This window comes from Equus quagga, chromosome 4, assembly GCF_021613505.1.
Source record: "Equus quagga isolate Etosha38 chromosome 4, UCLA_HA_Equagga_1.0, whole genome shotgun sequence".
In the NCBI taxonomy this organism is placed as follows: Eukaryota; Metazoa; Chordata; class Mammalia; order Perissodactyla; family Equidae; genus Equus; species Equus quagga.
In genome coordinates, this window is record NC_060270.1 from 62,009,406 (window position 1) to 62,025,303 (window position 15,898).

Genomic DNA, 15,898 nt, shown 5'->3' on the forward strand with positions numbered 1-15,898 from the left:
ATTGACTTCATAGTATACACAGCATCCCTTTCCCCAGTCCCTGACTCTGTTTCTTGTTCTTTCCCTTTATAAAATAGCAGTATTTTTTATCATCAAGTATTTGTGAAGTATACATCCCTGAGTCACACTTCAACCCTGAATACCTATTTTTTAATTGATGTGACATTCACATAAGATTAGCCATGTACATAAAGTGTAAAATTCAGCGGCATTTAGTAGATTCACAAAGTTTTGCAAGCATCACCTCTGTCTAGTTCCAAGACATTTTCATCACCTCAAAAGGAAACTCCATAATCATTAAGTAGTCATTACCCATTTCCACTTCCCAGACCCTGGCAAACACTCATCTGCTTTCTGTCCCCGTGGATTTGCCTACTTTGTACATCTTATATAAATGGAATCATATAATAGGTGACCTTTTGTGTCTGGCTTCTTTCACTCACCATAATGTTTCTGAGTTTCATCTATATTGTAGCATATATCAGTACTTCATTCCTTTTTATGACTGAATAATATTCCACTGTATGGATATATTTGTTTGATTTTGTACATCATTCATCCATTGATAGAAATTTGGGTTGTCTTCACTTTGCGGCTATTGTAAATTGTGCTGTCAGGAACATTGTGTGCGTGCTTTTGTTTGAATACATGTTTTCTGTCTTTTTGGGTGTATACCTAGGAGTGGAATTGCTGGGACATAGGGTAATTCTACGATTAACTTTTTGAGGAACTGCCAAACTGTTGTCCACACTGGCCTCATCATTTTACATTCCCACCAGCAATCTACGAGGGTTGCAAGTTCTCCACACCCTCACCAACGCTTACTGTTTTGTTTTGTTTTGTTTAAATTATACCACCCTAGTGGATCAGAATGGTACCTCATCATTGTTTGATTTGCATTTTTCTAATGACTCAAGTTGAGCACATTTTCCTATGCTTGTTGGATATTTGTATATCTTCTTTGGAGAAATATCTATTCAAGTCCTTTGCCCATTTTTTAATTGGGTGGTTTTGTGGATGTAGTAAGAGTTCTTTATATATGTAGATACTAGACCCTTATCAAATAAGTTATTTGTAAATATTTTCTCCCATCTCTGGGTTAGCCTTCACTTTCTTGATTGTGTCTACTGATGCAGAAAAGTATTTAATTTTGATGTAATCCAATTTATCTATTTTTTCTTTTGTTGCTTGTGAATTTCATGTCATGTCTAAGTGTCCATTGCCAAATCCAAGGTCAGAAAGATTTATTTCTGTGCTTCCTTCTAAGACTTTATACCTTTTGCTCTTACATTTAGGTTTTGATTCGCTTTGAATTAATTTTGGGGTTTTGTGTGAGGTAGAGATCCAACTTCAGTCTTTCCCATGTAGATACCTTGTCGTCTTAGTACCTACTTGTTGAAGAGACTATTCTTTCCCTCATTGAATGGTCTTGGCACCCTTGTAAAACATCAAATGACCTTAGATGTTTGGGTTTATTTCTAGACTCTCAATTCTATTGTATTAGTCTATATGTCTATCCTTGTGCCAGTACGACACTGTTTTAATTACTGTAGCTATGTGTTAAGTTCTGAAGTTGGGATTTGTGAGTCCTCTTGTTATTTTTCAAGATGTTTTTTGGCTGTTTGCTGTTCCTTGAAATTCCAAATAAATCTTAGAATCAGTTGTTCCATTTCTGGAAAAAAACAAGGCCACTGGGATTTTTTCAGGATTATTTTGAATCTGTAGATCACTTTGGAGAGTACTGCCTTCTTAACAATATTAAATTTTTGAATCCATGAACACAGGATGTTGTTTCTGTGTTGTTTAGGTGTTCTTTAACTGCTTTTAGCAATGTTTTGTAGTTTTCACCATATGAGTCTTACACATCCTTGGCTAAAATGTTTCCTAAGTATTTTATTCTTTTTGATGCTACTGTAAATGGAATTGTTTTCTTAATTTCATTTTTGGATTGTTCACTGCTAGTGTATAGAAATACAATGGGTATTTGTATATTGATCTTGTACCCTGCAGTTTTGCTGAATTTATTAGCTCTAAGAGTATTTTTGGCTATTTAGAAATTTCCCTAGATAATATACAGATCCTATACATTTTTAAAATTTATACCTTTGTATTTAATTTTCTTATAGATTATTATAAAGGGTATTATATTTTTAATTTTCCACAAGTTGATTCTTAGAATATTGAAATATTATTAATTTTTATGTGTTGATCCTGTGACCTTGCTGAATTCACTTACTGGTTCCAGGAATTTTTTTAAAGACTCCTTTGGATTTTCTATGTAGACAGTCACATCACCTGCAGGAGGAAACAGTTTTATTTCTTCCTTTCTAAGTTGTATGCCTTCTTTTTCCCCTTGTCTTATTGCAGTGGCTAGGAATTCCAGTAGTGTGTTGAATAAGAGTGGAAAAAAGGGGATATCCATGCCTTATTCCCTGTCTTTCTTTCACTATGAAGTATGATGTTAGCTATAGTGTTTTTATAGAATCTCAAATTGAGGAATTTCCCCTCTGTTCCTAGTTTCCTGAATTTCGTTTTTGAAATCATGAATGTGTGCTAGCTTTTCCAAAAACTTTTTCTGTGTCAAGTGATATCATTTTATGTTCTCTTCTTTAGTCTCTTGATATGGTAGATTATATTAATTGATTTTTTGTATGTTGAATCAGCTTTGTATACCTGGAACAAATCTCACTCGATCATGGAGTATATATGGAATGTATAATTTTTTTAAAACTTTTTATTAAGATTATGGTAGTTTACAATCTTGTGAAATTTCAGTTGTACATTATTGTTTGTCAGTCATGTTGTAGGTGCACCCCTACATCCTTTGTGCCCACCCCCACCTCCCCTTTCCCCTACTAGCCACTAATCTGTTCTCTTTGTCTACATGTTTAACTTCCACATATGAGTGGAGTCATACAGAGATTGTCTTTTTCTATCTGGCTTATTTCACTTAACATAATTCCCTGAAGGTCCATCCATGTTGCTGTGAATGGGATGATTGTATCCTTTTTTATGGCTGAGTGGTATTCCATTGTATATATATACCATATCTTCTTTATCCAATCATCAGTTGACGGGCACTTAGGTTGCTTCCACGTCTTGGCTATTGTAAACAATGCTGCAGTGAACATTGGGGTGCATGGGACTTTTGGAATTGCTGATTTCAAGCTCTTTGGGTAGATACCCAGTAGTGGGATGGCTGGGTCATATGGTATTTCTATTTTTAATTTTTTGAGAAATCTCCACACTGTTTTCCATAGTGGCTGCACCAGTTTGCATTCCCACCAGCAGTGTATGAGGGCTCCTTTTCCTCCACAACCTCTCCAACATTTGTTAGTTTTTGTTTTGGTTATTTTTGCCATTCTAATGGGTGTAAGGTGATATCTTAGTGTAGTTTTGATTTGCATTTCCCTGATGATCAGTGATGATGAACATCTTCTCATGTGCCTATTGGCTATCCATATATCTTCTCTGGAGAAATGTCTGTTCATGTCCCCTGCCCATTTTTTGATCAGGTTGTTTGATTTTTTGTTGTTGAGTTGTGTGAGTTCTTTACATATTTTGGAGATTAACCCTTTGTCATATATATAACTTGCAAATATTTTTTCCCAATTAGCGGGTTGATTTTTTGTTTCAATCCTGTTTTCCCTTGCCTTGAAGAAGCTCTTTAGTCTGATGAAGTCCCATTTGTTTATTCTTTCTATTGTTTCCCTTGTCTGAGAAGACATGGTGTCTGAAAAGATCCTTTTGATACTGATGTCAAAGAGTGTACTGCCTATATTTTCTTCTAGAAGCCTTATGGTTTCAGGTCTTACCTTCAGGTTTTTGATCCATTTAGAGTTTATTTTTGTGAATGGTGAAGAAGAATGGTCAATTTTCATTCTTTTACATGTGGCTTTCCAGTTTTCCCAGCACCATTTGCTGAAAAGACTTTATTTTCTCCATTGTATGCCCTCAGCTCTGAAGATTAGCTGTGCATAGATGTGTGGTTTTATCTCTGGGCTTTCAATTCTGTTTCATTGATCTGTGCACCTGTTTTTGTACCAGTACCAGGCTGTTTTGATTACTGTAGCTTTGTAGTATGTTTTGAAGTCAGGGATTGTGATGCCTCCAGCTTTGTTCTTCTTTCTCAGGATTGCTTTAGCAATTCGGGGTCTTTTGTTGCCCCATATGAATTTAAGGATTCTTTGTTCTATTTCTGTAAAGAATGTCATTGGGATTCTGATTGGGATTGAGTTGAATCTGGAGATTGCTTCAGGTAGTATGGACATTTTAACGATGTTTATTCTTCCAATACATGTGCATGGAATGTCTTTCCATCTCTTTATGTCGTCATCAATCTCTTTCAGGAAAGTCTTGTAGTTTTCGTTGTATAGGTCTTTCACTTCCTTAGTTAAATTCACCCCAAGGTATTTTATTCTTTTTGTTGTGATTGTGAATGGTATTGTATTCTTGAGTTCTTTTTCTGTTAGCCTGTTATTAGAGTATAGAAATGCTACTGACTTATGTAAGTTGGTTATATACCCTGCAACTTTGCTGTAGTTGTTGATTATTTCTAATAGTTTTCCAATGGATTCTTTGGGGTTTTCTATATATAAGATCACGTCATCTGCAAACAGCAAGACTTTCACTTCTTCCCTCCCTATTTGGATTCCTTTTATTCCTTTCTCTTGTCTAATTGCTCTGGGCAAAACCTCCAGTACTATGTTGAATAAGAGTGGTGATAGAGGGCATCCTTGTCTCATTCCTGTTTTCAGGGGGATGGCGCTCAGTTTTTGCCCATTGAGTATGACGTTGGCTGTGGGTTTGTCATATATGGCCTTTATTATGTTGAGGTAATTTCCTTCTATCCCCATTTTGTTAAGAGTTTTTCTCATAAATGGCTGTTGGATCTTGTGAAATGCTTTCTCTGCATCTATTGAGATGATCATGTGGTTATTTTCCTCAGTTTGTTGATGTGGTGTATCATGTTGATTGATTTGCGGATGTTGAACCATCCCTGTGTCCCTGGTATGAATCCCACTTGATCGTGATGTGTGATCTTTTCGATGTATTGCTGAATTCGGGTTGCCAAAGTTTTCTTGAGAATTTTTGCATCTATGTTCATCAGTGGTATTGGCCTATAGTTCTCCTTTTTCGTGCTGTCCTTGTCAGGCTTTGGTATCAGCATGATGTTGGCCTCGTAGAATGTGTTAGGAAGTGTTCCATCCTCCCTAACTTTTTGGAATAGCCTGAGAAGGATAGGTATTAAGTCCTCTCTGAAAGTTTGGTAGAATTCCCCAGGAAACCCATCTGGTCCTGGGGTTTTATTCTTTGGGATGCTTTTAATTGCTGTTTCAATCTCTTTCCTTGTGATTGGTCTGTTAAGATTGTCTGTTTCTTCTTCACTCAGCTTTGGGAGATTGTAAGAGTCTAAGAATTTATCCATTTCCTCTAGGTTATCCATTTTGTTGGCATATAGTTTTTTGGAGTATTCTCTTATAATCCGTTGTATTTCTATGGAGTCTGTTATTTCTCCTCTTTCATTTCTGATTTTGTTTGTTTGAGCTTTCTCTCTTTTTTTCTTTGTAAGTCTGGCTAGGGGTTTGTCAATTCTATTTATCTTCTCAAAGAACAAGCTCTTTGTTACATTGATCCTTTCTACAGCCTTTTTTGTTTCAAAAGCATTTATTTCTGCTCCGATTTTTATTATTTCTCTCCTTTTGCTGACTTTGGGCTTAGTTTGTCCTTCTTTTTCTAATTCAGTTAGGTGTAATTTGAGATTGCTTATTTTGGATTTTTCTTGTTTGTTAAGGTGAGCCTGTATTGCAATAAATTTCCCTCTTAATACAGCTTTTGCTGTATCCCATATGAGTTGGTATGGCATGTTATCATCTTCATTTGTCTCCAGATATTTTTTGATTTCTCATTTAATTTCTTCAATGATCCAATGCTTGTTCAATAGCATGTTGTTTAGTCTCCACATCTTTGTCCCTTTCTCAGCTTTTTTCTCGTAATTAATTTCTAGCTTTATAGCATTATGATCAGAGAAGACGCTTGTTATTATTTCAATTTTTTAAAATTTATAGAGGCTTGCCTTGTTTCCCAGTATGTGGTCTATCCTTGAGAATGTTCCATGTGCACTTGTGAAGAATGTGTATTCTGCTGTTTTTGGATGGAGTGTTCTACGTATGTCTATTAAGTCCAACTGGTTTAGCTTTTCATTTAATTCCACTGTTTCCTTGTTGATTTTCTGTCTGGATGATTTGTCCAATGATGTGAGTGGGGTGTTGAGGTCCCCTACTATTATTGTGTTATTTTGATATCTTCTTTTAGGTTTGTTAATAATTGCTTTAGGAACTTTGGTGCTCCTGTGTTGGGTGCATGGATATTTATAAGCGTTATTTCTTCTTGATGGAGTGTCCCTTTGATCATTATATACTGCCCCTCTTTGTCTCTCTTTACCTGTCTTGTCTTGAAGTCTACTTTGTCTGATAGAAGTATTGCAACACCTGCTTTCTTTTGTTTGCCATTAGCATGGAGTATTGTCTTCTACCCCTTCACTCTGAGCCTGTATTTGTCATTGGAGCTAAGATGTGTTTCCTGGAGGCAACAAATTGTTGGATCTTGTTCTTTAATCTATCTTGCCACTCTGTGTCTTTTTATTGGAGAGTTCAATCCGTTTACATTGAGGGTGATTATTGATGTATCAGGGCTTAATGCTGTTGTTCTGGCACTCATTTTCCGGTTTTCCTGCATTTCCTTTGTTTCTCATCCTGTATGTTTTGGTCTACCCATTGATTACTGCAGTTTCTTATGCTGTGTTTCTTAGTTTTTTCCTTATTTATTTTTTGTGTCTCTGTTCTGCTTTTTAGTTTAGTGGCTACCCTGAAGTTTGTATTCAGAATCTCGTGTATAACATAGCCCATTTTCTGAAGGCCTCTTATTTCCTTAGTCTAAAGTGATTCAGTCCCTTTCCTCCTTCCCTCCTAAGTTATTATTCTCATATCTTATTCCAACTTGTGTTGTGAGTTTCCGGTTAAAGTGACAAGATTGTCTTTGTTTTTGGTGTTTTCCTTCCCTTTATCCTAATGCTATAGTTGAATATTTGCTATCCTATTCTGATTCTGTTTGTCTCCTTACTCTGTGTTTTGTGACCCCTTTCTCCCTTTTTCCCTTTTTTCAGGTATGTGGGCCTTCTTGAGGATTTCTTATAGGGGGCGGGTCTCATGGCTACGAAGTCCCTTAGCTTTTGTTTATCTGGGAAAGATTTAATTTCTCCCTCATATCTGAAAGTTATTTTTGCTGGATAGAGTATTCTTGGCTGAAGATTCTTGCCTTTTAAAGTTTTGAATATGTCATTCCATTCTCTCCTAGCTTGTAAGGTTTCTGCAGAGAAATCTGCTGAAAGCCTGATAGGGGTTCCTTTGTAGGTTATTTTCTTCTGCCTTGCTGCCCTGAGTATTCTTTCTTTGTCATTCATTTTTGCCAGTTTTACTACTATATGCCTTGCAGTAGGTCTTTTTACATTGACAAATCTAGGAGATCTGGAAACTTCCTCCACACACATTTCCCTCTCATTCCCTAGATTTGGGAAGTTCTCTGCTATTATTTCTTTGAGCACACATTCTGCTCCATTGTCCTTCTCTGCACCTTCTTGGAGACCTATAATTCTTATGCTGTGTTTCCTCATTGAGTCAGATATTTCTCGGAGAATTTCTTCATTTCTTTTTAGTCTCAGTTCTCTCTCCTCCCCTGTCTGGAGCATTTCAACATGTCTGTATTCAATTATGCTGATTCACTCCTCTATGGTGTCCACATGAGCATTCAGGGAATCCATATTTTGTTTTATCTCTTCCATTGTGTCTTTTGTCTCTAGTATTTCTCATTGATTCTTCTCTATAGTTTCAATCTCTTTTGCGAAGTAGCTCCTGAATTCATTGAATTGTTTCTCTATATTCTCTTTTGCCTCACTGACTTTTTTGATGATAGCTATTCTAAATTCATTGTCATTTAGCTTACTTATTTCTGAGTCCTCAGGACATAATTCTGGGTATTTATTGTTTTCCCTCTGGTCTGGAGTTTTGATGAATTGCCTGATGCTGGAAGTTTGCTCTTTCTCATTCTGACCTTATTTGGTTGCAGTTACAGTCTATCACTACTGGGTTTGCATCGAGAGCCGCGTATTCTGAGTGGGCCACCTTCAGCCAAGATGGCGCAGCGCAGGTGGGGGGTGGATTTTCTTTTGTGGGCAGTCCCCAGTTTCCCAATCAGCTCTCACTATCTGGTTTCCTGGTGTCCTAGTTTGATGAGGTCACCCCACGTGACAGCTTTCACCCTGATAGAGGGCTTCCCTCTAGGCTGCATGGGTGCTAGGGAGTCCTGGGTGATCCTGCAGCTGCGTGGCCCCTCCCCCGCTCCATCCCTCATGAAGCCTCCAATGGCAGTGATCCCAGTCTTTAGGGGAGGGAGCGAAGTTCTCTCTTACCCCATTCCAACTCCTCCCAGGGGGGCTCCAGCCTCTCCACCTTCCATTGTTTAGCTGCCTTGATTCTCTGGGGACTCCTGTGCTATTAGGGTATTTTATGTTGGAATATTGTTGCTCCTTTTTGTTGTATGTTGGAGGGGAGAGAGTCTCAGGCAAGCTCACTCTGCCATGACACTGGAATGTATAATTTTTATATATTCCTGGATTAATTTGCTAATATTTTGTTGAGATCTTTTGCAGCTAAGCTCATGTTTGTACTATCTGTTTGGTATCAGGGCAATATGGACCTCATAAAATGAATTCTCATAAAATGAATTGAGAAGTGTTCTCTCCTCTTCTATATTCTTGAGCAGATTGTGTAAAATTGGTTTTCTTTGCTGTGAAGTCTGTTTTGATATTAATATAAGCACTTTTTTGATTAATGTTTACATGTTATATTTTTTTATCCTTTTATTTTCAACCTGTCATTGATTTGAAGTGAATTTCTTATAGGAAGCATTGTTGGGTCTTTTATTTTATCCACTCTGCTTATCTCTGTCTTTTAATTGGCATATTTTTACCATTAACATTTGAAATAATTATTGTGTTCGAGCTTAAGTCTGCCATTTTATTGTTTGTTTTCTGATTGTTTCTTCTGTTTTCCAATACTCTTCTCTTACTTTTCTGTCAGTTACATGAACATTTTTTAGGATCCCATCATAATTTATTTGTAGTATTGTTGAATATATTGTTCTGTATGGTTCTCTTGGTGGTTGCTAAAAGTATTATTGTATACATACATAACTTATCACAGTCTGCTGTTATCAGTGTTTTACCACTTCCAATGAACTGCAGTAATCTTACTTCCATTGAGGTTCATATTTTTCCTCCCCACTTTTAAAATATAATTGTCTTAAGTGTTTTCTCTATATACATTGAGAATCATATCAAATGGTTTTAAAATTTTTGTTTCAATTATCAAAAATGATTTAAGACATGTATGAGAAATAGGATAGTCTATTAAATTTATCCTAATTTTTACCCATTCCAACATTCTTCTTTCTTTATGAAGGCCCAACCTTTTTTCGGTCATCATTTCCTTTCTGTTTAGAGAACTTTTCCTTCAATTAAAAATGTCTTTATTTTCCCTTCATCCTGAAGGAAAAAAAAGATATACGCTTGGCAGTAGACAGTACTTTTCTTTCAGTACTTAAAAAGTGTTGAGCCACTTTCTTCCAGCCTATGTGGTTTCAGATGACAAATCTACTGTCATTAGAATTGATATTACCATATAAGAAATGTAACTTTGCTCTTTGATTGCTTTCAAGATTTTTTTCTTTTCTTTAGTTTTCAGAAGTGTAATCATGATGTGTCTTAGAAAGCATTTCTTTGGGTTTGCCCTATTTGTGGTCTACTCAGTGTCTTAGCATGGGCTGCTATGACAAGTTACCATAGACTGAGTGGCTTAGACAACAAACATTAATTTCTCATAGTTCTGGAGCCTGGAAGTCGAAAATCAAGGTGCTGGCATCTGGTGAGATGTGGTGTCTGGTGAGAGCCCTCTTCCTGGTTTTCAGATGGCCACCTTCTTGCTGTCTCCTCACAGGCCAGAAAGAGAGATCACCTCTCTCGTGTCTCTTCTTAAAAGGCACTGATCCATTTATGAGGGCTTCACCTTCATGACCTAATTACCTCCTCCAGATATGATCACACTGGGGATTAGGGTTTAAGATGAAGTGAAGTGGGGGCAGGACACAAACATTCAGTCCATAGCACTTAGCTTCTCGAATTTGTAGTTTTTATGTCTTTCACCAAATGTGGGAAGTGTTCAGCCATTATTTCTTTAAATACTGTTTCAGTCCCATTCTCTCTCTCTCCTCTCCTTCTAGCACTCTGCTCTTATGTTATTATCCCACAGGGGTCTGAGACTCTCTTCATTTTGTTTCCATCTATTTTTCTCTCTGTTGTTCAGAAAGAGCAAATTCTATTGATGTGTCTTCAGGTTCAATGATTTTATCCTCTGTCATCTTCACTCTATTACTAAGCCTATTCAGTAGCTTTTTTGTGCCATTTATTTAATTATTTACTTTTCATTTCTGTAAGTTCCATTTGGTTCTTTGTATAACTTCTTTTTCTATTTTTTATTTGTCTCAAGAAAACATGTAATTGATTGTTCAATATTTTTTATAATGATTGCTTTACCTTGTCAGATAATCCAGCATCAGATTCATCTCAGTGTTGGCATGTTGATTGTCTTTTCTCATTCATTTTGTGATTTCCTGTTTCTTGGTATAATGAGTGATTTTCTATTATGTCCTGGATATTATGTTATGAGACTCTGAATCCTACTTTATCTTCTTATTTTTGGCAGTCAGTCCCCTGAAAAAAGCTGGGCTTCTCTGCAGTGGGTGGACTGGAAGCTCAGCTCCCCCTCAGCCCTGCTGACAACTTCCTGGCAGAAGTAGGGCACCAAGTCTACTACCTCATCACCTTCAACGTGTAGGGTCAGCTCCCAGCTGGGCCCTGCTGACCTTAGGAGAGGGGGAACAAAGTGCAGTGCCAGCTTGTCCTGCCTCTCACCACTTTGTTCTGCCTCATTGCTGCCCAGTGAGTATGGAGGTTCATCTCTCGTATCTTTCTGACACTAGGGTAGGTGATATTGGAGCCGTGATTAGTCCTGATTTGCATGACATCGTTCAGTCTTGTGGATGCCAAGTGTGGTGGAGGATCACCCTGGCTGCAGCCCACTAACACCAGAGTGAGGGTGGTGAAACCTAGTGGTGAGTTGCCCCACCTCACATTGCCTGATTATCCACTGGATCCACTGACACTACCCTGGCAAGTGAATTGGATCACCACTGCTTGCTTCTCCCAGACAAAGAATGGAAGATCGGTGCCCTGCCTGGCCTGCTAATACCACCCAGTGGGGAAATTGGAGCGCCACCTGCCTCTGCCTGGTAGGGAATGGAAACTCCCCCCTCACTTCCATAGACACCACTGAGTGGGAGAATTGGAGCACTAACTGCTTACCCTAGGTGGAGAATGGGAGACTTGCTGCCTGTTCAGCTCCACCAAACTTCCGAGAGGGGAATTGCAGTATGCTTCCTTCTGCCAGGCAGGAAGGTGGAGTGAAAGATTAACTCTCTGCTTGCCACCACTTTCATGTCATGCTCTCTGTCCCCTTTCATCCAAGAGGGCAGTGATTTTCCTAGTATAAAATTCTCAAGGACCTTCTGGGCCTCCCATGTATGTCATGGGGATTCATTCCATTAAACAAGAGACTTTTTCACAGATATTTCCTAAATAACCTTATCTCTATTTTTGGCTTCTTCTGAGATGGCTGAGGGGAATCTATGATCACATCCTTAGTGTCTTCAAAGACCCATTTTTATGACTGAATACTCTGACTTTTGATCTTTCTGAGGTATTAGCAAAAGGTTGTCTATCCACACTCTCAGCTTTTTCCCTAGACCTAGTTTTCTGAAACTGAATCTCTTAATTTTAGTATCTTTTACCACCTGGACAAGCTGAGAATTTCCCAAATCATCAAGCCCCAGTTCCTTGTTATTTAACAGTTCTTCTCTCCATTTATCTCTTTCTTCTTGCCTTTTACTACAAGGAGCAAGAGGAAACCAGGCTGCAACTTCAACACTTTGCTTGGAAATCTCCTCAACTGAACATCCAAGTTCATCATATACCACTTCTGCTTTCCACATAACTGCAGGGCAAAGTTCTGCCAAACTTTACCACTAAATGACAAGGACTCGCCTCCATTTTCCAAAAACAGTTCCTCCTTTCCTTCTGGGCCCTCATTAGAAGCACCTTTAATGTCCATATTTCTACTAACAGTCTGTTCACAACAATTTAGGTGTTCTCTAGAGCAATTTATGTTTTCTCTACCATGCTCCTCACTTCCTTCTGAGTCTTCACTGGCAGGCATCACTTTAGCATCCATTTTCCTACTAACACTCTGTCCAAGGCAATCTAGGTTTTTTCCATCATGCTTTTCCAAATTCTTCCAGCCACTGACCACTGCCCGATTCCAAAGTCACTTCCACATTTTTAGATATTTGTTACAGTTACACTCCACTTCCAGGTACCAAAGTCTCTATTAGTTTCCTATTTCTGCTATAACAAATTACCACAAATCTAACGGCATATACCAACACAAGTCTATTACCTTACATTTCTGTAGATTAGAAGACTGACATAGCTCTGACTGAGTTAAAATCATGCTATCAGTAAGGCTGTGTTCCTTTCTTGAGGCATTAGGGGGGAATCCATTTCTTGCCTTTTCCAGCTTCTAGAGACTGCCATATTCTTTGATTCCTGACCCCTCCTGCATCTTCAAAGTCAGCAATGTGGCATCTCTGGCCATTCTGTAGTTATATCTCCCTCTAGCCCTGACCTCAGCTGGGAAAGGTTCTGTTAAGCACTCATGATTAGGTTAAGCCCACTTGGGTAATCTCCCTACCTCAAGATCCTTAACCTTAATCTGCAGTCACTTTGCCCTGTAAGATAACAGGCAGGGATTAGGTTGGGTATACAGAGAGCATTATTCTGCCTACCACATCCACCCTTTTCCTAGTGTTTTAGCTAGGGGAAACAAGCTTTTCTTGGAGCTTTTTTTATGTGTGCTTGTTGTTGGTTCTGGGTTGGAGGCTTCTGCAGTGCCTTGTCTGGGACATATGAGGCAATAAGGAAATTCAGGTCACTCAGCACCCAAAGTCCTGACGTCTCTAGGAAGCCCACCTTCTTTCCACCTTGCAGCATCTTCCTATGCTTGTTTGTTATGTTATATCTAGAAATTTTAGTTGAAAGAGGAAGGACCTTGGAAGAATGGGGCTACTCCATCTTAGCAGAACTGGAAGTCTCCAAAAGTTCAGTTTTAAGAACTAAGTTGTTTTTTGGGAGGAGGGGAGTCTCCAAGACCACCCACACATTCAGTGATTTGCCAGGAAGACTCATGGGACTCAGCATAAAATCATACTTATGGATAAGGCTTATTACAGTGAAAGGATATATGGCAGGATCAGCATGGGAAAAAGACACAGGTCGAGTCGGAATAAATAATCCATGCAGGCTTCTTTATGCTTTCTCCCTTCTGTGAGGGTGCACATTGAACATGCTTCTTTCTCCAGCAGAAAAAAATGCAGTAACATGTACCCAGTGCTTCTGTCCAGGGAAGCCCATTAGTCACTGAGAGCTCAAGATTTTTATTGGAGGCTAGTCATGTAGGCACTCCCTGCCTAGCACATACCAAATTAGAAGGAAGGCAGGTGTTTGGCGTAAAGCACGTTATACAATTGAGACCTGTAAGATCTCATTTTAATTAGCTGATATATAAAAATTGTACAGACCGTCTAGGCACAGTGAACCATCCTTATCAGTTACGGAACAGTTTGAGTGCCAAGTTTCCAGATGCTAGCCAAGAGCTAACCTTACACACAGGCCTTCTAAAGATAACAGCCTCAGATCTGCTATATTAGCACTTTTCTGCATACAATTAACAAACTTATTTGACATATTATCAAACAGTACATCCAGACAACAACATAAGTGGAATAGCCAAATAGCTGAGGACCTTGCCAAATCCCACACCAGGGAAAATACTATAACTGGGAATAGAATGAAGAATGGGGTGAGATTCAGAACTGGGGATAATGCACAATATCAGCTCACTTTTTACAAAGTACTTTTTGCCTTTTGACTATAACTCTCAAGGTGGGGTATGAGAGGATAGGGGACAGTTATATACAAATAAAGGTCAGAGATATAAGCTGAACATACTACTTTTTCAATTAAAAGTATTGTTTTATATTTTGAAGTGACTATTTTGATGCAGCTGCCACTACAAACGGGCCATGTCAAGAGAGTATGTCAAAAAGGTTGAAGTCATCCCATGGATATGTCCAGTTTTGTGATCACGACAATTCTGTGATTCAGTTGTCATGTGCCTTACTTTACAGATGAGGAAGCTGAGATTCAGAGACAGTAAGAAACCTGCCAAATTTTAAGGTGATACATTGGCAGGGACCACACGTGAACTCCTATTTGTGTGTCTCCAAGGACTCTGTTCTTTCTACTTGCACTGTTTTATGTAGGTTATGGATAGATGGGATGAAACTACACATTTTTTACCCTAAGTTCTCATTTTAATTAACTTACATTAAAAAATGTTTGAAAACTGTGTAAACACATATGGCAGAAGCAGATGCAGCACATTTAGTGTGGCACTTCCCTGGCCTCTACATCCCTGATGAAAGGTACCCCTGCCAGAGTCACTATCCAAAGAAGATAGAGTCCTACTGGATCTGGGGAAATAGTTCAATTCTTGCTACACTACCATTCTTTCATACATAAGATTTATAGCACCAGTGGCAAGGAACTCACTTTAACAGTCTTTTAAAGAAAGATGCATTTTAAAGAAATATGTACAAACATTGGGTCCTCACCAATAGGCCATATTCTTGTCCGAGACTCAAAAGCAGAGTCAGGACCCTGGGGTTCCTAAAGAGTATCTTTGCCTCCAACTCCCAGCATCCCAGACAGCCCCTCCTTACTCTAATTCAATACTCTTTTTTCCTAGTGATTCAGTTGGAGCTAAGAATGTTTTCCTCCATGCTATTCTAACAAAGAGTGATCTGCCACTAATGGCCATTTAATGGAACTAAGTACAGTTCCTCATATTCAAAGACTCCATATTTGTAAATTCGCCTACTCACTACAATTTCTTTGTAACCCCAAAATCAGTACTCAAGGCTCTTTTGCAGTCATTCATGAACGTGTGCAGAGCAGCAAAAAATCTGAGTCACCCAACACCAGGTTCCCAGCTAAGGTGAAACAAGGCGAGGCTCTTCCTTCTTATTTAGGCTCTTGTACTAAACAGATGTCCTTTAGGTGATCTATTTAGTGCTATGTTTTTGGCATTTTTGTGCTTTTTGTTGGTGGTTTTGCTGCTTTAAATGGCCCCCAAGCATAATGCTGATGTCTAATGTTCCTAAGCACAAGAAAACTGTGACGTGCCTTACAGAGAAAATACATTTGTTGGATAAGCTCAGTTCAGGTATGAGTTCTAGTGCTAGGGCCTATGAATTCAATGGTAATGAATTAACAATATGGTACCTTCAGACAAAGGAAGAAGTTCACCGATCTGTACATGAAGCCATTCTGGAAAGTGCTAAAGTAACATCTGTAGTGTGTGATGGAACTATGGAAAAGCAGCTGAAATGTGAACTCATGAGATGATGACCAATAAAAGTGTAGTGGGCAGCATGTTGTGAGACTGAAAGCCAGAGAAATTTATAGTAAAATTCCCCAGGGTCAGGAAACTGTTGAACCCTTCTCGGCTGGTGCTGCCTGGTTCGCATGCTTCAAAAGACGATATGGCCTGAGAAACCTTCAACTTGCAGGTGAGGCAAGTTCTTCAGGTCAGGAAACTTCAGAAAAAAT

General features: G+C 38.5%; 1 protein-coding gene across 2 annotated transcripts in view; it reads left to right on the plus strand.

The window, feature by feature from the left end:
• ARHGEF4 (Rho guanine nucleotide exchange factor 4) overlaps positions 1 to 15,898 on the plus strand; it is a 245,539-nt gene that overhangs the window by 113,963 nt on the left and 115,678 nt on the right. The window lies entirely within an intron of this gene.